General features: G+C 36.2%; 1 pseudogene across 1 annotated transcript; it reads left to right on the forward strand.

The window, feature by feature from the left end:
• The first annotated feature begins 17,416 nt into the window (after nt 1–17,416).
• Nucleotides 17,417–24,154, forward strand: LOC137743530 (proteinaceous RNase P 2-like; annotated as a pseudogene). Its single transcript, XR_015953655.1, has 7 exons — nt 17,417–17,741; nt 18,120–18,765; nt 19,572–19,673; nt 19,788–19,963; nt 20,180–20,300; nt 21,308–21,376; nt 23,343–24,154. The product of XR_015953655.1 is annotated as a proteinaceous RNase P 2-like (transcript).
• Nucleotides 24,155–25,773: the final 1,619 nt, after the last annotated feature.

Here is a 25,773-nt window from a genome sequence, read left to right on the forward strand (position 1 = left end):
ATTGCCATGGTGTTGTATGGAGGTCTTTAATGAAGTTTTACAAGCTGTCGAACAGGTGGGTGGTGATGTGTGAAGTGAGTGGCAAATGGAAGGTTTCGGAATGCGATTTTGAGTTATGAACTACAAGACATGGTTTTTGTTGGCAATAAGTTTGCTTAGGTAACGACGAGGGGCGGTGGTATTAAGGTTCGCCTATATAGAGCGCTTGCCACACAAAAATGGATTAACCTGTTTCCAAGTTTCAAGGTTGTCCATATAAAGCCTACATCCTGAGATCATATTCAGATTTTGATGGAGTGGAAAATCAAGAAACGACCAAGATTTAAGAAGAGTTTTCGTTATAAAGAGGGCTGGTCGGTTTGAGATGGCTGTGAAACAGCGGTACAAGCTAGATGGTCTGCAAATTGCATTCGTTCCCCTATGTATCAAGTAACAAAGAAGATCAAGGCTATGATGGTTCATTTGTTAAAGTGGGTGAAGAGCACTGAATGTTCAATTCCTAGTGAAATAGTGACAACAGAAGATAGGTTACAATCTCTATTTGATAAACCATTCACTACTGCTTGCATAAGAAGATGCATTTTGGCGTCAGCGGTCCAAAGAGAATTGGCTGCGTCTTGGGGATTAAAATACCAGGTATTTTCATCAGAAAACTTTAGAAGACAAAGACGAAATGGGTTGCAATGATTATTTGATGAAGCAGGAAGGTGGCATGAAAGCAGGGCTGGAATGGAATCAGTAATTGTGAAGTATTTTATGACATTATTTGACTCCTCGGGTGCAACTAAAACTACTGAAATTTTAAGCGCGGTTGCACGTAAGGTCATGGCAAAGGTGAACTAGAGTCTTTTGTTGCCGTTTTCTGATGAAGAAATTAAGTATGCTATTTTCCAAATGCACCCTACTAAGGCGCCCAGATCGGACAGAATGATTCCTGGATTTTATCAGAAACATTATGAAACTGTTGGCCATAATATTTGTGAAGAGGTACGCTATCTTCTTTCATTCGGAAGTATGCTTAGGAAAGTTAATTTTACACATGTCACTCTTATACCTAAGAAATTAGACACAACCTCCATGACTCATATCTGGGCAATTAGTTTGTGTAATATGATATACAAAATATGTTTTAAAGTGCTTATGAATAGATTGAAGCTTATTTTATCAGACATCATTTCTCCTTATCAAAGTGCTTTTATTGCTAGAAGATTAATTTTGGAGGACTCAATGGAATAGTCCTGGCAAATTCTGGGCTAGACATTGCTCTGCATGATATTTACTATGTGGTTGCGCATTTCCATTATGTACTTTCTATGGGAGCCGTTTTTGCTTTATTTGTAGGATTTCACTACAATTGTTTGGTTGCATCAGAAATTGCTCACTATATGAAAAAGAAGAATAGATGGAATGATGAGATGGCGCTGAATTTGGACCTCAGTAAGCTTATGATCGCATCGAATGGAGTTTCTTAGAACAAATGATGAGAAGATTGGGTTTCACCAAGGAATGGATTAATTGGATTATGCTGTGTGTCACTACAGTTTCTTATTCATTCGAGCTCAATCGGGAACCTGTGGTCTTTGTACAACCTAAAGAGGGTATTCAGCAAGGAGACCCGGTGTCCCAATTCTTGTTTGTGATTTGTGCAGAAGGCTTTTCAGCTTTATTGGATGTGTGGGAGGCTTAAGGACGGATACAAGGGATACAGGCTGTAATGGTGTGCCTAGTATACATCATCCACTCTTCACAGATGATAGCTTTATTTTTTCCAAAAGTACTTTGCAGGAATGTTGTGAACTGAAGGAACTGCTGAGAACTTATGAATTAGCTTTGGGGCAAACGGTTAATCTTTCCAAAAGCTATGTGGCGTTTAGTGAGAATGTGACTGAGTGGATGCTCAATTTCTTGTCAATTGCCTTGGTATGACACGGGTGGATTACCATCACCGTTATCTTGGGTTGCTAGTTTTCGTTGGTAAATCCAAGAAGACTATGTTTGCATATATCAAAGATTAGCTTTAATAAAAATTAAAAGGTTGGCATGGGAGTCTCCTTAGTAGTGCTAGCAAAGAAATTTTAATTAAAACCGTGGTCCAAGCAGTCCCTCTATACAATGTACATCTTTTTGCTTCCAAAGACATTATGTGATGAGTTAAATAATGGGAGTGTATTTGTTTTCTAGAGTGATGTCGCGCCTGAAAATGGCACCGTAGTCGTACGAGGTGGAGATGCACAAATCCAAGTAACCTGTAAAAGAACAAAGAAGCAAGTCAAAGACCGGTGGGGGGAGGGAGGGAAGGGTGTGCTGGTCAAGTTAGCAAGCAATATAAGACTCAAGTAGTGGTCAAGAGAATAAGTATGCAAGAATTACATTACTAGAGATGAAACTTAGAAGGGTGTATTTATATAAGTCGAGGAAATGATAGAATCCTTATTAAACTAGGACAATCCCAGAGTGCATCCTTTTAGGAGTGTGATTACTTGTGCCACACGCCAATCCTTAGATTGTAAGAACTCCAAGATTATAGGAAATATGTTGATTCCTTATTGGATTAGGTGTTCGTATCTTATGGAACAAGCATGCTCAATCTTAATGAAGTCATCAAACTTCACCCACTGATTTTAACACCACCTACATTTATGCAGCTCCGCACCAAAGGCTTTCAAGTCTATGACCAAACTTCTAAGGTACGCGTGATTTGATTTACCTTACTCCAACTCTAGAAAATGATTGTTCCACACATACCATTTTCAGCAACCTCTATGATATTCTTCTTGATGTTGGCGGCTTGAGTTGTAGGGTGGAGTTTGTGGTTGTGCGTTGGGTTTGTAGGTGATGGCCTTAAAGGTGGAGGCTATGCTTCCATGACCTTCCAATGATGTTGGAAACAAAGTAGGCTCTAGTTAATTTAACAGAAATTTAATTGGGGCTTAAGGATGTGACATTTTCAATAGGTTGGGTACTTGTTTGGAATGTTGAAAAATGTTTGAGACAAATTTAGAATTACACTAAAAGATTTGAGGGATTTTCAGTATTTAATCCTATGTATTATTAGAGATTTTTTGTATTGAAGAGTCACATTCTAATATATGTGGTACCATCAAGGGTGTTTTCCACATGATAGGCCCCTTAATTACACATACGTCACCCAATAAAAGTCGCACTCATGTTATATTCCGCACACCACAGGGCATTGTTGAGAATTTGAGAACATAGTTAACTAACACTAGACGAGTATAGTATGTCAAAAATACTTGTGCGTATTGTTCATCAAATTTCTTAACAAAATACTTTGAAATATTTTACCATTAGGGTTTAGGGTTAAAAAAACCCGTTGTATAATACGTGAACTTTATATGTAATGTTAAAAATGTATGAAAAATATGTGTATAATATGTGAAATTTATATGTATTATTATTATTATTATTTATTTTTTTTTTTTTGTTAAACGATAGATTTTGTTAGATTAGATGTTAGATTAGCCATCAACAGAGTTTGAACCCACATCGTCATGCAAGGGCTTAACACATTTCCACTACTTTGGTAAATGACCACTTGCAAATTTATATGTATTATTAAACATGTATGAAAAATATGTGTATAAAATGTAAAAAGAATATAAGTACACGTATAATACCTACAGTTTGTTTAATTTAAAAAAAAAATTGTGTACTTTAACGAATCAATTAGAAATTTATAAAAATGAAAGTATTTAAAGAAAACGGAAATCTTTTTACAATACATGAATTTACTAATTAGTTAGAGTTGAGAGTATCTCAAATTGGAGATAGAGAGAAGTCTTGCATAAGGTCCTCAGAAGATCTTGGGCAGGCGTAGCTTCACGTATTCACTGTGATTGCTTTTAAGTAGATCCTCACATTAAGATAAAATTGAGGTATTAGTTGGTTAAAGAACTTGATAAAAATTTCTTAATTGAAGGATGAGGGGAAGGAGCCATGACAGTCACACTAATAAGAGCAATTCTAGCATGCTCTTTAGCCCGATGGACCAGCGATTCCAATCACCCAATTGCCCCAGCAATTGGCTCCAGCCCATTCTGGCAATGAGGCTCTGGGGAGGCCTGGTGGACAGGCCAAGCGGGAATCCATCACTTGAGAGCCTGATGGCTGTGTGATGTGTGGCTGACCTCAGGGTGACCTGGCTCGAATTCGTCCTTTTTCCTTTATTGGAATCTGGAAAAAGAATGGGATGCATGCAGGGAATTAAGCCCTCAAATTAAACCACAAGAATTGCAACATAATAGGATTTAAAGCTCAAGAACACAAGATAGTGATAGAAACATCACCTGGGTTCGAGATTGAGAGCTCAAGCTTTCAGCTTTGATGGTAGGACCTCACACCATGCACCGATGCCGCATGCAAGGCCATGGTTGGGTTCCTTGAGTTCCAGGGATTCCAAAAATATTATTTTTGAGCTTGATTTGTTGAAGGTTTGAAGAGGAAAGAGGAAGAGAGCTCACAAGAGTAAGCTGGAAAAAAGGGAGAGAAAGAAAGAAAAAGGAAGAGAGAGAGAGAGAGAGAGAGAGAGAGAGAGAGAGAGAGAGAGAGAGAAAGAGAGAGGAAGAACGGGTCAAATGAGGGGAAAAAGGGAAAGGGTGATGGGGATGTATGGATTGGGTGAGGAAAAATACTAATATTTTATTGCCTATTACTATGGCTATTCAATTTAGGGGTGGAGATGCAAAAGACAGTTACTGTTTATTAAAGACAGTTACTGTTCACTGGATGGATTCAATAGTGAGTTGTCCTAGGGGGCCTTTGCAACGCTGGAGTTGATCTAAGGACAGGACTGTGGATGTGCCCCAATAAAATTAGAAATTTTCTCATGAGATGCTTTAGAAAACTACCTTGCTATCAAGCACGGTCTTCTTCCGCGACAATGGGTGAAAATTTATGTCATTGTGGAGAGATTTTTCAGTGTGATGGGAACACGGGGTGGTACACCATGTGTCACTATACAAATGGTGAGATATGTGTGTTAAAAACTTAAAAACTTAAAAAATAAAATCTTCCACCACTTATATAAAAACATGTGGTGTACCACTCGTGTTCCGGTCACAATAAAAAATTTCTCGTCATTGTGGATAATTGCATCTGCTCGTGGTTTATTGGAAATTTGTTGATTCCTTACTGAATTAGATTTCCATATCTTGAGGAACAACCATTACATATACCACTTTCCAAACTTCTTGACCGCGGCTCAATAGTACCGCACTATATACTGATAACAGACTAATCCCCTTCTTCATGTAGTTCACAGATAATTTTGTGAAGTTGGAGAAGTGGTATGCGACCATAGTTGTAATGAGCATGGTTCATTTCATGTCGAAAGCTGTCGTGGAGGATTTCTTTGCGCCTCTTTTGCCATGGAAGATTTTGGACACCTTTCCCTTACAAGCCGGCTTCGTAGGTGCATATCCTTCTTTCTTCGCTCAATTGGTTGCTGACTCTAGGGATACACGTACACTGACTACAAAAAGAAATGACCAATAGCAACTAGAAATTATAGTGTTTTTTTCTTTATAAACTAATTAACGAAATACTCTTAAAATACGTAAAAGTTCTTTGGGTGCTTTTTTCGTCTTTTTGGTTGGAACTTGGCAGTAGTATATTAATTTGTTTATCTTGATCCAAAAAGGTCGGTCGAATTCATCGAACTCAATCCAACCGTAAAGATTTTATGACTTGAAACCCTAGTTTTTGGCTAGTAAGTATCAAACCCAGTATGAGTTGGATTCGAGATCTCGGCTGCACCCTACATAATACATATATCAAGGTGGGTCCTTAACTCCTCTCTATTGTTGGCATGCAGTAAGTGGGGTATGTTTACTTTTGTTTCTTGCCTATGTAGCTGGTCTTATACGTAGTGTAAACTTATGCTTGTTGGCTTCTTCTTTTCCTTAATAATCCGCATGAGAACAACCAGCCATTCAAGTCTATATCTGCTGGCCACTCATGTCTCTTGCCCTTGTTTCCACTAGCTAAAAGGGCTAGAAAGGCAGATAGATGCAGAGTATTTTTATTTTGGGAGACTTTGGATGCAGTTCCTAATTATGAATATTCTTTGACTGGAACCTTATTGATTTTCAATTTTTGATCCAAGTCCCTGAAATTAATGTGATAATTTATTTATATGTACGTTACTATATTTTAAAATTAAAAATTGAAATTTATAGTTGTTTATATTAATGAGATTTTAAATAAAAAACCATAATTTGTGAGATTAAAAATATTAAAATATAAATATACTATTGTGTGTGTGATATATATATATATATATATATATATAAACATTGGTACATTCATCAAAATTAATAACAAAATTATTGTATCAAAACATGGGTACATTCTTCAAAATCACAAAAAAAAAAAAAAAAAAAAAAAAAGATATTAGGCTTAATAAAATTAGTAAATTTCTTCGATTAAACTTAACATGGATATATTCTCAAATCAAAGAAAAAAGAATGTACCCATATAAGTTTAAAAATGGATTCGAGAAAAAAAATGAATAGATTATATATATAAGGGTACATTTTACATATAACAAATTGGTATATTTAAGAATGAGTACATTTTAAGATTAAAATTTTGAAAAAAATTACATGAATGGTACATATAATTAGCATGGGTACATTTAGCAAAATTAAAAATGGGTACAAATAAATAAAAAAATATGGGTACAAATGCAAATAAAACTTTATAAAATATGGGCACAAAAAGAAATTAATATATGGGTACAAATTAAAACTGAAAAGAAAATTGGTACAAATTAAAAAAGGGTTGCAAATTAAAAATGGGTACAAACTAAAACTAAAAATATATGATAAAAAATTTAACCATAAATATAAATATACTAATTGTAACATTTTTAACATTAAATGAATATATTTTGAAATAAAAAAAATATTTAATTGTTGAAATAATTAATGACGCTATTAATATCAAGGACCTTGATCAAAAAATGAAAATGAATAAGGTTTTAATCAAAGGAGTAGCAAAAGGAAGGATGTGAACCTAATTTCTCATTTTATTTTTTGAGATCAATTTAGAGTGATGTTTGGATGTGAATGAGCGTAGAGGTCCAAGTGTTTGTAATCTTTCACACGCAAGTGTTTCATCTCCAATATCTGATAGAGACAGATAATAAAATGTTTGTATGCTACATACAATCGATGAAATTGACTAACTACACAAAGAAATCATATGATAGCTTGCCGCGTCATGTTACTTTCATGATGTAAGGTACGTGGGGAAGCCGCAGGCCCGCAGGCATTTTTGTTGACATCGTTTGATAGTTTTGCCTTAAAGACATGTTATCCACGTTTTAAATGTGAAAGTCCATGCATAGAGTGCACATTTACTTCATGTCTTAAAACGCCATGGAATTGTAGAGCACATTTCAGAGGACCACGTTCTGTTGGTGCTACTAACACATTGCCAATACAAATGGACCATGTCCTAGTTAAGAATGGTTCAAGCATGGCCGTAATAAAATTGTTTAAAAATGAAGTCTGCACAGCACCGACTTGAATCGATCGGTTTTAAAATTAGTTTTTCTATTTTTACTCTTCTTTTTTCTTTTGTTTTCCTTTCTTTATTTCATCGACCAATGTTGTATTAATTTCCGTTACGAACTTAAAAATTACGATTTTAAGACCCGTCACTTTAAATAAAGTTGTCGACGCAATGTCTAACAATATCTTGGAAGATGTGATCAAATTTCGTAATGGACTTTCCAAATACAAAGTAAGCCACAAATGTGAATGTGCAAGCAGTAGGCAATGCCTATATTGCCATTGCAGCTCGTGATGTTACTTCTTGTCTTATTGGATTTAAGAAAGAATGATATCTCCACGGGATTGCAGAAGTTTGATGAGAAAGGATAATGGCCATTCAAACCCTTTGTAACCAATTATTGCTGCATAATTGAACTAAACTTTTTTTTTTTTTTTGTATTTTAATTAGGGTTTTTATTACAAATGGTCTCTTAAATTGATCGAATTCATCATTTTGGTCTCTTATTTTTAAAATCAATCAATATCGTTCCCAACATTCACTACCTAACATCAATTTGGTCATTCCGTTAAGATTCTGTCAACAATTCTGTTAGTTTGTATGTGGGACCCACAAATCCAATGAAATGGTTACACGTGGATTACACAAAATATGGGTTTTTATCGTGAATGTTCCCTGACATTGATCCAACTCCTTATTTTGATCCCTAAGTTTCAAAAATCAATAAATTTGGTCCGTGACTTTCACTACCGCACATCAATCTAGTCATTCCGTTTAAAATTTCATTAATATTTTTCGTTTGTATGCTAATGTGGTCCCACTAATCCAATCATATGGATCCATGTGGATTAACTATAAGAAACTCTTTTTTAGCATACCCTGATGAAGAAGACGATGACTTTTTTTTTCTTTTAGTTTTGGTTTTTAGTTTCTTATTTTACTTTTAGTTTTAAATCTTCAAAAAAAATATTTTCTTATAGTTAATCCACGTGGCGCAGTATGAATGGATTAGTAGGACAAAAAATATTATGAAATTTTAATGGAAGGATTAAATTGACTTGCGGTATTGTAGGTCAAGGACCAAACTTATCGATTTTTGGAACTCAGGGACTGAAATGAGGAGTTGGATCAATGTCAGGGACCATTTGCGATAAAAACCATTATTTTGTGTAATCCAAGTGTCACTGTTTCATTAGATTGTGGGTCCCACATACAAATTAGCAGAATAGCTGACGAAATTTTAACGGAAGGACCAAATTGATGTGCGGTAGTGAATGTCAAGGACGACATTGATTGATTTTGAAAATGAGGGACCAAAATGATAAGTTTGATCAATCTCAAAGACCATTTGCGATAAAAATGCTTTTAATGAAGTGAAAAACATATACATATATATTATTTACCACGTCAGTTACTCAATTTTGATTTTGCACTTTGATCACGCAAATACTTTTGCTTCATTGTGTATTGAACACACGTAATGCAACTTCATGCTGAAAGGGGTGAAGGATTATGTACAAGATTAATATAATCCTAAACCTTAGAGAGAAAGTAAGAAAAATTAACAAACTTGAAGATTAAGGCTTGCATAAATGCAATATCCTAAAGATAGCATTTCGCCTCTACTCTTGTGTATGCAGTTCGATAGACGTCTGTCTCTCATTATTTAATAATCTATAATCCGAAGTCGAAGCACCGCAATCTTCGGACTTTGACAAAATTTATATAATCTGTCTCTTAAGACACGACTCAAAATTTGACAAACGAAGAATGAGAAAAACATAATACGGAAATCCTATTTCTCTAGCACACGTAGGAAAGATGTAACTTTGGATCTATGTAACCTACACCACTCACCAAATTACACATCCCAAACATAAGTAATATGATGCAATTGTTTCCATCAGACACTACACTTCATTAGATTAATTTTTCCATTCAATATTTTAAAATTAAATATTATAATATTCAATAAATTTTCAGTTGGATAAGTAAACAACATTAGTTGACAACCTATGACATGTTCAGTTTGGATTATTAGCATTGTAGCCGTAGAATCAAGCGATTTAGGGGCATCTTCAGTTTAGGTCAATAACATTGCTTCTGGTTGGTTGGTTATCTATCCAATTTTTGGCCGATGAAGAATTTTCAATTTTTTTCGCCTAAAGAGGTCACTTCATTAGCTCCCTAGCAAAGTGAGATGTTCTATGATCGGGTACTCCAAATGCACTTTATAGTTCGACATTCAGGCGACCGGACCATATTCACCATAAATACACTCATTTCCTTTGCATATATTTGCTTGTATAGCTTGATACCGATTTGGCACACTTATACTTGTCACGAATATAATCGAAGCTACCGAACCCCAGTGTAGAAGAGCTTGAACTTCGTAGTGAATTAAGCAACCTTGTCTTTAGGTTCTAGAATCCTAGGCCGAGAAGTGTTCCCTCCTCAGCCGTAGTCGCTTAAGTGTAAAAGTCAACAGCACGTTCGACGCCATCACCACCACATCTATTCTACTCGTAGGTCGATCGCGAATTGATATGACCGTATTCACAAAAAAAACGTAGTTAACTCTTAGTTACTCGGCTTGCGCCACGCAAGCCTTGTTTTTAGAGTCAACGGAAAGATAACAAACTCTAACATTGTAAAGGTGGTTTATATAATGCCTCTTAGGCCTAGACTTTCTAGAAGTTTGAATATAAACAAAATTCAACAAAAAAAAAATACCAAGAGCATCATGAAAATTTAGAATGGCGATAAGGGAATGTAAGCGATAGAATTAGGCCAAAAACACTCCATATGTCACAGTAAGGTTAAAGATGGACTCGTGATGTCATTATCTTTGTAAAAGTCGATCATGGACCCAAATCAGATATAAAATTTTAAATATTCAAAAATTTCTCGCTACTAAATTTATGACTTTTGCTTGATTTTCAATCTATTCCCCCATCTAATCTACATTAACTTCTCTGTATTTGAATTGCACATGAGATTGATAAGAATGTACTTATTTATTTATCATGTATCTTTTTTGAACTTCGTTTTCCTTCATTTGAAACCGAAGGAAGACCATAATCAGGTGAATCATTCCCACACACATCATGAACCACGTCATCATCCAGAATAGGTTCAACTATAATATATATAATACAATGAATCATTCCCACATTAGATCATGAACCACATCATCATCCAGATTCGTTAAACTATATTAATATATCATAATGAATTATTCCCACACAGATCATGAACCACGTCATCATCAAGATAGGTACTTTGAACACATGAAAGTGAACTTATCCCCAAATCGATGATCACATCCAGGACAGCTAATCAAACTAAGCTAGTTCGAGAGGTTTGCACCCAAAAGGCCGACACCCAAAATCAACTTGTTGTCAACAATCGTATCATCAAATACGTGAGTGGCTGGTTCAACGCGTACGTGAGGAAAAGAAGGGATAATGATTTTCAACACATTTGTAATCACTTTTGTTTAATACTAATTAAGGGGTTATTGGTTCCTATTGCAAGATTAATTATATTCTTTAGATCAGGTTTCGAGTTCAAAACCTCCTTCTTCAACATCGCTTTTACAAAAATAAAATAAAATTATGCCAACGAAGTAGTTTTCTTATATATATTCGTTTTCTGGTTAACGTTGTGAACTGAATGCTGTTTTTGTGTACGTAATTGTTGTTACGAGTTGTCATATTCGACCTGACCACTGCATGAAAGACAGCTGGTGCTTTGTAGATTATCTTATAAACCCGCGTGTAGGATGGAATGGGATATAACTGGTTCGAAGTTGTTTGGAATTGTATGTACGTTATTGAGGAAAGCATATTCCAGCAATTATATTTTTATTTTCAAAATACCATTCTTGTCATCTATTTGTACCATCATTTGTATCATTTTTTTAATAGATATGAGATCTATATGCATGGGCGAATCCTACCTCTATCAGAGAGATGGTACAAAGGATGATACAATTAGATAGCAAGTATATCACTTTTTTGGTCCAAGCGAGTTCATTATTAATAGTAGAGTCATTCTACGCACCATTTTTTTTATCCAAACTACGCACCATTTTTACATTTGCAAGTTCTCTTGGTTCTCGCTTTTGTTTGTTTTTTTTTTTTTTTTTAATTTTCAAACGTAAAAATAAAGGTGTGCAAAAATTGTTTCTCTTTCTAATATGGTATAGAATTATGACCCCTTGTAATGTATGAAAACTATTACAATATTGTTTGGACCCGATTTTACACTATTGGCCAGAGCAATCGAGGCCGTTGAATGAGTAGAATTTTAGACCACTGAAGAACAAAATGGTTGAAATAATTTTCAATTATTATTGAGAAATAATACTGTGATTTTAACATGATATTATCTCTTAGTAATATATTAAATTATTTAAACCTAATATTTGTCTAAATCCTAATTAATTTGAATGATGGTGGACTATTGGGATATGCACAACTTCAGATAATGAAGCAAGCAGTTCAGTTCAAATTGATTTGGATGTCTGGCAGTGCACATGTAGATTGAAATAGCTTGGAGTGAAGATCAACATTTGGGATTTGATGATCTTAAAATCATGGTCTTGGATAATGATGAGATAAGGAACCTAGGTAGACTAGGCCTTTTAGCATGGTAATGGATGTTGTCAGATGGGTTTAAAAGCTAGTGATGGAGTTTTTGCTGATAAAAGCCTAGGTGGGCTAGGTTTCTTATGAGATGTGATAAATTTAACTTTTATTAGGTTTGAAAAGTCAAAGGAAAAATTCCACGGATCAAATTAAAGGATATGCCTTGATTTCTGATGCGGATCAATTTCATTTCCGCGAATTAGAGCTGTAGTTGGACTCTACAAAATTATCTGGCTGTGCCCAGTAGAAGATATGAATGCTATAAATACAGAGGCAATGGCAACGAGAAGAGGACCTCCAATTCAACACACAAATTGCCCTGCGCAAACCTTTCAAACACTTTTAGATTTTTTTTATTTTCTTTTCTCTGCCAACACATCTTTAGTTTGGATAAACAGCACTGTGAAGGCAACTAGCGAACACCTTCAGTTTGGATAAACAACACTGTTGCCGTAGAATCAGCCGACCGAGGAGCACCTTCTGTTTGGATAAACAACACTGCGTCGAGGCCGACTGGTTACCTATCCAAGTCTCGGTCGAGAAGGTTTTCCAATCCTTATTAGCAGAGGTCATCTCATTAGCTTTCTCGGCAAAGTGAGGTGTTACAAGTTATTACATTCGGCACATTGGAAGCCGAATTTGATATTGAACTTCGCAGAACTAGCAGCCTTGTCTTCAGGCTGTAAAACCCGAAGGCCGAGATGCGTTCTTTCCTCGGCCGCAGTCGCAAGATCAAGAAGTCAACAACGCGCTCAACGCAACATCAACAAATTTTACTCCTCGGCTGAGCTCGGCCGACGAGTTGGCACGCCCTGCATCAACCGAATAACGTAGTTAGCTCATTAGTTACTCGGCCTGCGTGCCACATAGGCTTTGTAATTTTTAGGGTCAACAAATATATAGGCCTATATTAACCCGTGTACGTGGGAATCCTACACTAATTACAATTGTAAATTACATTTCTATAATACAAGCTACAATTAGGGAGATGATTACGGATTAATTAGGGATAATCTAACACTCCACAAATTAGACGAGCATGATCAGACAAGTTTGGAACAAAGAAATTCATGATGAGGATGATGAAGGGCCATAGTGAGAATATCCACGGGTTGGTCAGTAGAGGGAATATAACAAACGTAAAGCCTACCAATAGCAACCTTTTCATGAACAGAGTCATAATTGAGTTCGATGTGAAGTATGCAAGCATAATGGACCGGATTACCAGCAAGATAGGTGATACTCAAACTATCACAATATGTAATAAAATAGGAGAAAGAAATCAAAGCCCAAGCTCACCAAGAAGAAAGCAAACCTAAGTGGCTTCAGCACATGCATGATCAAGGGAGATATTCAAATTCAGCATTGGAGTGGGAAATAGTAGCCTACTTTTTGGAGTACCTGAAGATGAGATTAGAACTTAAATAAACAAGATAACCAACAGTTGAGCACTGAGTATCCAGACAACCAACCCAATTAGCATCAGAATAGAGATAATGAGTACTTGTAAGAGGAATAATGAGCATCTGATACTCTACTACCCTAGAATTCTGAACTAACGAGAATGTCGGACCTTAAAAAGAGCTCTCGTGCAAGTATGATGCTCATACACCAGAAAAAAAAAAAAAAAAAAAAAAAAAAAGTATGATGCTCATAATTAGGAAATTGTGGATTGAAATTTGATTTAGGTGCTATATTGCTAGACAGTTTTAAATCCAAGCTACATATTTTTTTTTCTATTTTCTTATAAAAAAAACTAGTTTGAAATGTAATTTTTTTTTTCTTTTCAAATGGAGAAAGATTAGGTAAGATTAGCCATTTCGGCAATAGAGGAGTGCGAGGCACCTACTTTCCTCCGAAGGGGAGGAGCATTACACCTGAAAACTCCTTGTTCGTCCCTTCTCCACCAAATTTATTGACAATAAATGAAAGTAAACTAAAAAAAATACAAGTGAGTAACTGTGCCAAGACCCGCAAAGACAAACAATGGATGAAATAAAAATGTAAATGCACTAAGTGTAAAAAAAAAAATGCATAGTTTTTTCATGTAAAGGAGCTTCTATAATGAGTGGGCTTTCTACATGGCGTTTTTGCTCTAATTTAATAAAAGATATTATCTACACTAAACTTCCATTTGAATATAAAAATTCTAGATTACTGAGCTTTTGGGTTTTGGAGTAGTGAGTTTGGGTAATTTTGTGGGTTTGTGAATAAGGAGAAGATGGCAAAGGAGAACTCGAACTGTATTCTCCAGCAATGTTCACAACCTTCGCTAGCCATCTCTGCTCTCCCTATCTCTCTTTCTCTCTCTCTCTCTCTCTCTCTCTCTCTCATCAGATGGTCTATGTTGAAAATTCCCACATAACCCCTTAAGAAACTCAATCATTGTAGAATCATCGCGCATAGTTTACATATATATAGCCAACACCCTAATTTGATGAATACAATTTAATTAAAAGGGGAAAAATGGTAAAATAGTATGTTTGAATTATAATTCAAACTAGAACAAACCCACATAGGACATTGATATAAGCGAGGGACTGTGCCAAGATCCGAAAACGATAGTAAAAATGTAAATGCACTAAGTGTAGAAAAATGCATTCCTTTTTCATGTAAGGGAGCTTCTATTTACATTTTGCAGGGTTTTTGGTATCACTTGATTAAAATTGGATGAATATGAGCATGTCAAAAATGACCTACTACAATAAACAGAGCAATTTGAATATACACAACAATTTGAATTAGGGGTGGGCACAGGTCGGGTTAGGTCCAAATTTGGAGGAACCAGATCGGACCCATTTGAAAATCAAATGGGGCGGGGCAAGACGGGTCATCATTTTGCAAAGCTAGAACCGAACCTAACCCGATCCGTTTGAAACGGGCCGGTCCTATGGGTCCCCACGAGTCGAAGTTTTTTTTTAAATTTATTATTTGCAGTTTTCATTTTTCCAAAAAGCTACAGAAAGATCAGCTAGTTCAACACCATCAATGCAAAAGGCTACTGAAAGATGCCAAAATGTATCAACAAGACTTCATACGATCAATCATGGCAACAAGAAAAGCACAAATTTAAGCGATTACAAATCATTGGATCCAAATGTTCTGTGATCAACCTCCAACCATCTCTGCTTATCCATTTGCAATTTGATTACAACTTTATTCACCGATCCAAGATGTCTGCTGAGAAGGATCAAATTTAAAAGAATGGTCTATTAAAAGTTTAAAAATTAAAACCCTTAAAGGTTTAAATCCCAGAAAACCCAATTAAAAGTTTGAAACCCAGAAAACCCAATTAAAAGTTTAAAACCCAGAAAACCTAGTTAAAATTGTCAAACCCAGAAAACTTTCAACCCAATAAAACAAATCAGCCTTAGATTAGACCCCCATAGAGATTGCAAAGACTAAATTCAGTAAATTACCTTAATTTGGGGAGGAGATGAGATGACGCTGGTGGCTAATTTCGATTTGTAGGATGAACTGATGGAGTATTTGAGTAAAGCTTAAGTTGAAGGAGATAGAGAGACAAATTGATGTAGAGAGAGAACGACGGAGTCAAGCAGTAGTAGTTCTATTTAGGGCATGGTAGTCCAGTCCTGGATCATGGTGATAGGTCGTCGATCGAGTCAAGAGCGATGCGGAACCGGCCGAGTCGGACCAGATTAGGTGGTCAACAGCCGAGTTGAGCCCATCGTCTTCTTCGATCTGAAGCTTTGTAATCTTCGTCTTCTCCAATGATGAGGTGATTTTGTGAGTCGTGACTTGTTTGGTGAGCTTGGTGGTTGCTGTGATGTCGACACGGTCAAGGGGTGGGAGGGAGAAGAGAACAAGAATGAAGAAAGTGGGGTAATCTAGGAGTAAAGAGTGGGGGAAGGGGACTGAATGAGTAAAGCAAGTAGAACGAGTTGGTTGGGGGCCCCGAAATTCTATGGAATCGCCTTGCCCTTGTGGATACCTTTTCCCAGCCTCGCCCCGCCCCGTTTTGCCTCTACCAAATTTGGCCCCGCCTTTGTAGATACCTTTTCCCAGCCTTGCCTCGCCCCGAACCTACCTCAAATCAATAATACCCGCCTCGACCCGAGGGTCTTGTACCTGTTTGCCCAACCTAATTTGAATACCATATTAACAATATCTAAACAAATATTAATGATATATCAAATTGTTTAGATATTGTTAATATGGCATTCAAATTGCTTGAAAGTGAGAGGTCTTATGTTTAAATCTTGTGGATGATGAATTCGATACTTAGGCTGGCCATTGTGTGGCTTAGCTGAACTCCCCCTCACCTTAGTGTAAAAATATTGATGTACTCCAAAAAAAAAAAAAAAACAACATAAATATGAACAACTCTACCTTTTTTTTTTTCAACAAAAAAAATGTATCATTTCCAGTGGAATTTGAATACAAAAATTCTAGATCACTAAACTTTTGGGCTTTGGAGTAGTGAGTTAGTGTAATTTTGTGGGTTTGTGATTAAGGAGAAGATGGCGGAGGAGAATGCGGACTACATTATCTAGCGATGTCCACCGCCATCGCTAGCCATCTCCGCTCTTGTCTCTGTCTCCGTTTGTCTGTCTTGAATTAGACGGCCTGTGTTGAAAGTTCCCACATAACCCCCTTAAGAAACTCAATCATTGTAGAATTATTGCACATAATCCTTATATATAAAGCTAACACCCTAATTTGACGAATACCTCTAAAATGCCCCTCTTTACATTTCATCCTTGAAGAAAACAATTTAATTAAAAGATGGAAAATGGTAAAATAGTATGTTTGAATTAAAATTCAAACTAGAAGTAGAACAAACCCACGTAGAAGCAGTTGCTGCAAACTTAGTTTTATTTTTTTTCAAATTATTTTAATTAAACACAATTTTAAATCAATTTATTTTTCAAATAAAGAAAAATACAAAAAAGCAAGTTATAATTGAGCATTTAAAAGCAAGCTCTTACTATTTAATACTACGTTTTAGTGATATTTTTTTTTTTCACTTGTAAGTGAGAGGTTTTAGATTCGATTATCGTCAAAAGAGAATTTCAATTATTGCTAACCCATTATAAGGCTAAACCCAGTGCTTGTTGGTTATGATAGATAATATTATCGGTTAAAAAACAAAAATAAAAAGCAAGCTCTTAGTTTGGATTCAAAGTCCAGCCCATCTTCAGATAAGTCCAACGTTCTTATTTGCTCTCTCTGCCCAGCCCATACTTAAATAACATTCCAAACCATAAGCCGCCGGTTTTTGTCTTCCCCAAAACCCTACTCCTCCATGCCCATGCCCATCGGGACCCCGAAGAAGATCAGGAAGAAGCTAACTCCAGAAACCCAATTCCACTCCACCCTCACTCTCTTATCCAAGCACAAAGACCTCCCCTCCGCTATCTCCCTCTACGAATCCGCCCTTTCTCAGAACACGCGCCTCAACCACAACCACTTCAACACCCTCCTCTACCTCTGTTCAAGCTTCGTCTCCGACTCCTCTCTCAAGCAGTTGGCTTCCGCATGTTCGATCACATGTTGTCCATCGGGATACTTCCGAATGAGGCCACCATCACCGTCGTTTTGAATGGCGTAGTCAGAAATTATTCAGCTGGGATAAACTAAAATTATTACTACGAAATCAAGTTTTTAATCCTATTCTATATAAAATTATATAATAGTAAAAATTTCAATATAGTATTTGAAGTAAGAATTTTATGTTATATTTTTTAGGTTTTTAGCCTTTAAAGTTTTCAAGTAGATAAAATAAAGAACCAAGAAAATTTAATTTATTACTATTAAATATAATATTGGTTAAAATGATGAGTTTGTTATTATTCTTAAAAATAAGCTTATTAATAAAAAAATTTCTTTTCTTATATAAAATATAATTATTATACATCATAAATTAACCTAAAAATTAATATTTTTAAACCAAACTCTCCTGTACTATAGCGAGCCTTGTACTTGGCTCCGCCCTTGGCTGTGGCCAGGCTCGCTGCGGCCAAGGGGCGACTGGGATTACACGTTTGGGCTGGTCAAGGGTATGGAGAAGTATAACATATTTCCGAAGTTGCGGAGTTATGACCCAGCATTGTTTTGCTTTTGCGAGAAATCGGAGGCGGAGAAGGCGTATGAGGTGGAGGAGCATATGGGTATGGTGGGGGTGAGCCTGGAGGAGCCGGAGATTGCGGCGTTATTGAAGGTGAGCGTGGAGACAGGAAATGGGGAGAGGGTTTATGGGTACTTGCATAAGTTGAGGAATGTCGGGAGGTGTGTTAGTGAATCAACGGCGAAGAACATTGAGGATTGGTTTTGTGGCGGAGCGGCTTGTGAGGTGGGTGAGGCGAATTGGGACTTGAGTCGGGTTAAAAAGTTGGTTTTGGGGAACGGAGGAGGGTGGCACGGGCAGGGGTGGATTGGGAAGGGCGGTTGGGATGTTAGGAGAGCCACTGTGGATTTGAGCAGCTGTCAATGTAGCTCTTGTGACGAGCGTTTGGTTTGTGTTGACATTGATTGCGGGGAGACCGAGAGGTTTGCGTAGTCGGTTGCTGCTTTGGCAATGGAAAGGGTGGTTAAGTCGAATTTCAGTGAGTTCCAGGTGAGCCAAAGTCTTTCTATTTGTTTAATTTTCAATGTCTCATTTAGAACTTTAATAATTGTGTATGCAGATGTTTAATTGTTGATGGTGCTGTTTGTAACGAGGTCATAGATTCCATGGATTCAAATTTGAGGAATTGAGAGGAGAGTTTAAAATTCATTAGACGTTGATGAAAATGTTATTGTTTGATGCCGGTTTCCCACATTATTTGTATAAAGGCTTTCTTGATTCGGATTTTGTAGGTTGAGATTTTAATGATAGAACTTGCAGGAACTGAGATGCTTTACGGTTTGAGTCTGTTAGGTTGACTCCTTATTAGAGGTAGAGTCATAGATTTAATACACCTGTAAATATATACGATGATCATGCAAGGCATTTATGTCTTTTTGATGAGTACAATCATAAAATAAAGAGCTTTATCTTTTCATATATTCCCGTCATATTGGGGTTAAGTTGCGTAAAGCATGAGTTCATTTACTTTGTTACTGGATGCTTAAATAACAATACGAGTTTTGAAATGCATTCGCTTAACTTTTGATTAATTATCTAACTATTAGAAGGAATGAACAATCAAAACCTCTGATTCCATGGATATGCTGCTGCGTAATCTTTGGGGTGGTGATCTTTCATTTTTGGTTGTCTTGGTTTAATCTGTCCATGTCTGTTTTGTCTTGGAATGACAGAAACTAAAAATTTATGTGTCGAATTAAAGTTGTTGAGCCATGTACTATCTGTGTTCAATTTTCCTGGGCAAAATTACTTTGCGAACATATTTAATTCATCTTCCCTCAAATACTTTAATAAAGGATTGGCTGGAGAAGCATGCTGAGTATGAAGCTATAGTGGATGGAGCTAATATTGGGCTTTACCAGCAGAATTTCGCAGATGGTGGATTCAGTCTTATGCAGGTTGTACATCTCAAAATGATGGTTTCTCTCCTTTTGCTTATGTCTCCTGTTGTTTCGTAGCCCCCTTAGGCACATGTAATCATGACACTATGTTTATGTTCTATAATAGAGCAGCTCGACGTTGTTGTAAAAGAATTGTACAATAGGAGTGGAGGGAAATGGCCACTTGTTGTCATGCATAATAGACGTTTCCGGGGGCTTGTGGAAAATCCTTACCACAGAAAATTGGTTGAGGAGTGGATGGGTAAAGTCATTCTTTATGCCACACCGAGTGGTTCCAATGACGATTGGTATGAGCCTGCAATCCACTACTCACTGAATTTTATTACCAGTTTCCTGCATTTATGTTGAAGAAATATTTCCTCATACAGTGCAATCTTTTGCAGTGCTCACTCTCAAAAAAGAAAAGAAAAAAAAAAAAAAAAACCACTTTACGTGGCCACATTCTCTTCTATAGTGGTTGTGTTCATCATTTTAAACATCACGACTGTTATGCTATGAATCAGATATTCGCTCTATGCTGCTGTGAAACTCAAATGCTTGCTTGTTACGAACAATGAAATGCGAGATCACATTTTAGAACTCCTAGGAAGCAGCTTCTTTCTCAAGTGGAAAGAGAGACACCAAGTACGTGTACTAGGACAACCTCAACTTCTTTCTAAATGTTATTGCATATGCTCTCAAACTTTATTGGCTTTTCATGTTTTATCTCATTCTCTTGCACAATCTCATCAACAAATCATTAGATATTTTCTATTTAGTTACCTATTTAGAATGGGTATGGAAGAATCCATATAGTTTGGCATGATATCAAACTATGTGTATTGAAATGCCTCTTGTTTTTGGCCTTATCGATACTGTGTAAAGTACTGCCAAAGTCATCTGACACGATTCAATGAACAAGTCATAATTGGGATCAGGATCACTAGTACTCGATATGAACATAGAATGATACGATTCGATTGCTATTCCTATCTGTGCACAATCATCTGTTTCTCACTGCTTTTATATCTATATTTTCCAAGCAGATTTGAGACAGGTTCTTCCAATTTATAGGTGAGCTACAGTTATCAGTAGTTATATTCTTGCATGTATGCTGAGATGTTTCTTCCTTTCCATTTCCTTCTCTAGCGAGTGCAGCCGCCACACGCTTTGATTTGGATAAATCAAAGACAAATACTAAGTCAAGAGTTTTCTGCTCCCCAAATTTTACATTACCATCAGCCTCTAACGATTTACAAGCAAAATCATTGTCATTACATTGCATTTGTTGTTTCTTGATGTAATATAGAGAAAAGCGTATTAAACTTTATGTAGAAAAGTGCATAAAGTCAAACGAAATCAATCCAACTGATGTTTCTGCATATTTGATTTTGGAAACTGATATTCACATACCCATTTTTACCTCCCACACACCCTTGTTCTTCAAATCATTCGATTTGGCGGCTGAAAATTGAGTTGGGTGTATGAGAAGTAAAAATGGGTGTGTGGATACCACTACCCTTTGTTTTTTGCTATGTTAGATGGTTTGTCAAATCTAGTTGATTGGTTTTTTGGTTTACTTAAAATGTAAAACTGATCTATTCACTCATTGAATCTTTAATGCTAAAGTTCTCTTGCATCTTGTGTTTCAGGTTCGAAACACTTTTGTCAAAGGCAATGTGCAACTTCAGATGCTGCCCCCATATTCTTCAGTCATCCAGGTACCGTTTTGAATTTCCCATTTTGGTTACTTCCGATAGGCTGTCCTTACTGTGACTATCTTGGTTTCTTTGTCTATCTGATTTATCTGGTATGGTACACTTCTTAATTGTTTATGCTAATAAGCTATTTTTTATTCAGTGGCTTTATTTGAAGCTCTTAATTTGTAAAATGTTCTTTTGGTTACTGAAAATACAATTGTAACCTTCATTAGTTTTATTTTGTTCCAAATCTTATGTTTTGTTAAACACAAATAATTGAGAAAAAAAAAAAAGGATGCAGGGCACCCTTACTGGTTTCTAGAGAAGTTGCAGAAACCCAGAGGTGGGGATGTCAGTCCTTGTGCAACAGTGAGTAAACTATAAAATTGGTCCCTGAAATCTCACTATCCCTGAACTAAAAATCTGTTTGTTTTAGTCCCTAATTTTGTTTAAGGTAGAGCATTGGTCCTTTGGTTAAATTTTGTGTCAAAATATAATTTTTTTTATTATGGAAATTCTAATAAACATTCTAAAAAGTGAAAACTTGGTCCTTCGGTTAAAGTTTCACTTCCGAATGTAAAACTTGGTCCTTCGTTTTCACAAACATTCTAAAAAGTGAAAACAAAAATTAACCAAGTTTTACCTCCAGCCACCCACAACCATTCCAGGTCCCCAGATACCTTACAGGGAGAGACAGAGAGAGAGGTCGCATGAATTTGGTGGGAGGGAAGGGGAGAGGGTTTTTTTTTTTTTTTTCCGCGCCGGGGGGTGGGGGGGGGGGGGGGGGGGGTTTGGGTGGTTAAGATAGAGGTCCGTGTGTGATTTTATTTTGAAGCTTTTTAAACATTTTTAAAATTTTCTAATAAAACTAATTTTTTATTTCAAGTCTACCAGAACTGAAAATCTAACAGAGCTAGGATGGAAGGACCAATTCTCCACATTTTGTCAAATTCAAGTATGAAAATTAACGGACTTCTAATTCAAGGATGAAAACTAACGAATTTTTAATCAAGGACAAAATCTTAACTCTAATGAAAGTTCAGGGACCAATTCTGTAGTTTAGTTTTAAAAGGCTTGCCTCAGGGCGCGCCTAGGCGTCCTTTGAGGCTAGGCGTGAGGGTTGCTGCCTCTGTTTTGAGGGAGTGGGCGGAAGGCGTCGACGCAGCCGCCTAGGCATGCCTCAGGGGATTTTTTATTGTTTTATTTTTTTTACTCCCAAACCCAAATTTTGGGTAGGGTTTTAACTGCCTTGTACCTCTTCCTTGCACTATCGTCTCTCTGCCTTTCTTTTTCTGATTTTTATTTTTTTATATAATGGATGTGTGTGCTGTCTGTATGCATTGTTCTATATGTGCTCATTGTGCCTTTCATTCTCTATTATATATATATATATATATATAATATAATATATGTATATATATGTGTGTGTATATATTTATAATATATGTGTGCTCAGGATGATTATTGATTAATAATCTTTTTTTTTAGGTCCCGTGAGGCGAATGCTTCGCCTCACGCCTCACGCCTAGGTTGGGCTATCTCTTGGACACATCGTCTACGCCTCACGCTTTTAATACATTGATACACACACACATATATTAAGTTTTCTAATAATTTTAGGTACTGTGATGCGGTACACCTTGAGGCTATCGCCTAGGCAACGCTATCCATTAAATGCCTTGGCTACGCCTTCGCCTTTTAAACCGTTGTTGAACTTTGCTATAGATAGATTACGACCCCTAAGTTGCCCCTCAATTGTCACCTTAATCAGTAAACTCGGTTTTGATATGCCATTTTATTCTGGGCCACTTTGAGTGCTTAATGTTTGGTTTAAATGGTCTCAAATTAAATCTCAGTTGCGTTATAAAATGATGATAATCTTCATGAGTGGATGATTGCTTTAAATGTTTGAAGACAGAGCATGGCCTATTGGTGCATAATTCTTAGTCTGTGTTGGTGATTAGCTGTCCCCTTAAATGTGTTATAGGAATCCGAAAATGGATCATGGCATGTGCCCATAGCAGATGAAAGCTGTCAGGAGCCTGCAAGAACCTGGCTCTGTATTACACGGCCAAGTGTATCTAAAGCTTGTGGTGAAGTCTCACAGAATTTGGCATCTTCTCAGAACGGTGTTATTTGCGACAACCATGAGTTACTAAGATCATGCACATCAGAGTCTGTTGCCAGTCACCGTGATAAAACCACATTTGTGACAGGTAAAAGAAAAGAGAGGTCACCATCTCCTTTCCGTATAAATATTTCTCCTGCCTAGGTACTGTTTGCAGGAGGCCTTCATTTTCCGGCTTGCTGTGGAGATGATAACGTCTGTAAATGGTCGTGGCTGAGTAGTGCGCTAGGACAATCAAGATGGAATGCTGTAAGGTGAAACGACCTGCATCTGAGGTTTTGGGCCCAGTTTCCCTTCTATGAGTAGTATCTTTGAGGTTGTACTGTATCTCAAACATACTGCAAGTTCCATCTTCCCACAAAGACTTGTTGATGTCGGCTTATTATTGAAAGTCGACTTTAGCAGTGAAAGGAAAGATGAACTGAAGCTGGCCGGCGGCGAAGCTTGAATATCGAGTAAGGATTATTTTTGTTCAAGTTTAACGTTTATTTAGTCCTTTTTCCTCTGATAAAATAAGAAAGAAAAACTAGGGGATTCTGTTGTAAGATCAGCTTGTTTCCCGACAATACATTTGAAATTGTACGGTTTTTGCGTGTTGAGTGGTAATTGTGTAGGTTAATTAATCTCTTCTCTAATGTCACTTCTATATATTATATGCTCTTCTTTGGCAATTTCTTATACACTTCAATATTATGTGCTTTTCGTTTCATCATTTGATTAAGGTTGTCATAATTTGAGTTTAACTGAAATCTGTTGGATAATTGTTGGATGACAACGATTTCGGATTTAGTGTTTTTAGCCGAGTTAAGTTCCACAAGGTTATTTTGTTGTCCCAAAAAAAGAAAAAGAAAAAGTTCCACAAGGTGATTTAGAAAATTGGATCATTGAATGATGTGAAAGATGAGGGGGAGAAATGAAAATGTTATACAAGAAGGTCAAAACGACGAAGTTGCCAGCATTCATAACTTAGATAGTCTCCTTCAATCCAGTTGATGAAATGGGTAAAGCGAGACACAAAAGAAAAGTACGGAGGATAAAGTGAGACATAGCAAACTGTACAAGTGAAGTGTGATTTTGTGTACCGGGGATAGCTAAAAATATGGCTTTATTTACAATTGGAAGTGAGTTATGTAATTTCTTTTAGGTTTTTTCTCTTATTTATAAATTATGTAGTTTTAACTCTTTTATTTATTCAATCTATCGGCTAAAAAAGAGTGAGCTTAAAAAGTCAACGGCAGGGTGCATAAATCACTATCCAATTATATCTGCTAAGGAGAAGGACTTTCATAAAATAAGTTTACTGTTATGTAGTGTTTCAGTTTAATAATGCGTTGAGGATGTATAATTATCGTGTTAAACTTGTTTCATGTATGTTGTTATCTTTTTAGACAATAGTACTGGTAGGTATGCGTTATGGCCGTCATATATAAATGGGGGAGTCAGTAGTTGGAACTCACCATTTTTTCTCCCTTTACTTTGTCTGAAAACCCACCATCGCCCGTGGTCTGCAGATTGCAAGGCCGAAGGTATGCGCGTTAGATACCGTTACCATGTGTTATCCATACTTTTGGTTGTTGACAAGTTAACCGACCAATCAAACAAAAAAAGGTTGATATTTTATTTTTCGCAGTCATGGGGATTTCAAAGCAAGTGATATGAGAGACTTGTAAGTAAAAAGAAAAATTTATTTAAATTTTTTAGTTAAAATGGTTTTTGAGATTTACGTACTCTTCATTCATTTTGATCCTCGAGATTTAAAATCGACAGAAGTGGTCCCTGAGATTATCTTCCGTCAATCGTTTTGGTTCTTTTGTGGAAAATCTTCGTTAAATTAAGGAAACCACCAATTCAGGAGAGGTTGACTTGAAAAAAATAATAATTGATTTAAATGATTTTTTTAATAAAGATTAAAAGATTAAACAATTTTGATTATGGATATATAATTAACATAAGTCTAAACAATTTTGATTATGAATATATAGTGAAAATAAGTCGTTCACAGCGGTAGAACCATGAATTTCCAATGAAAGTTAGGTACGTGCCTAAACTACGGGGGCTGCCATAATGTGTAATGTAGTGATAATTATTTACACTTTGTTGAAAAAAATTCATGATTATATATGTATATGTTAAAACCCCTTTAAAGTTGTACAATTAGGATCAAATTAATATCATAACTTTAGGGTGGTTATTAAAAAATATTATACATTGACTTGTTCATTCTTAATGTTTGTTGTATTTCTTAAATAAGATTCCTTAAGCGCCAAGTATTGTGGATGCATGTTTCTCT

The sequence above is a fragment of the Pyrus communis genome, chromosome 11 (assembly GCF_041283825.1).
Source record: "Pyrus communis isolate YQ-2024b chromosome 11, ASM4128382v1, whole genome shotgun sequence".
In the NCBI taxonomy this organism is placed as follows: domain Eukaryota; kingdom Viridiplantae; phylum Streptophyta; class Magnoliopsida; order Rosales; family Rosaceae; genus Pyrus; species Pyrus communis.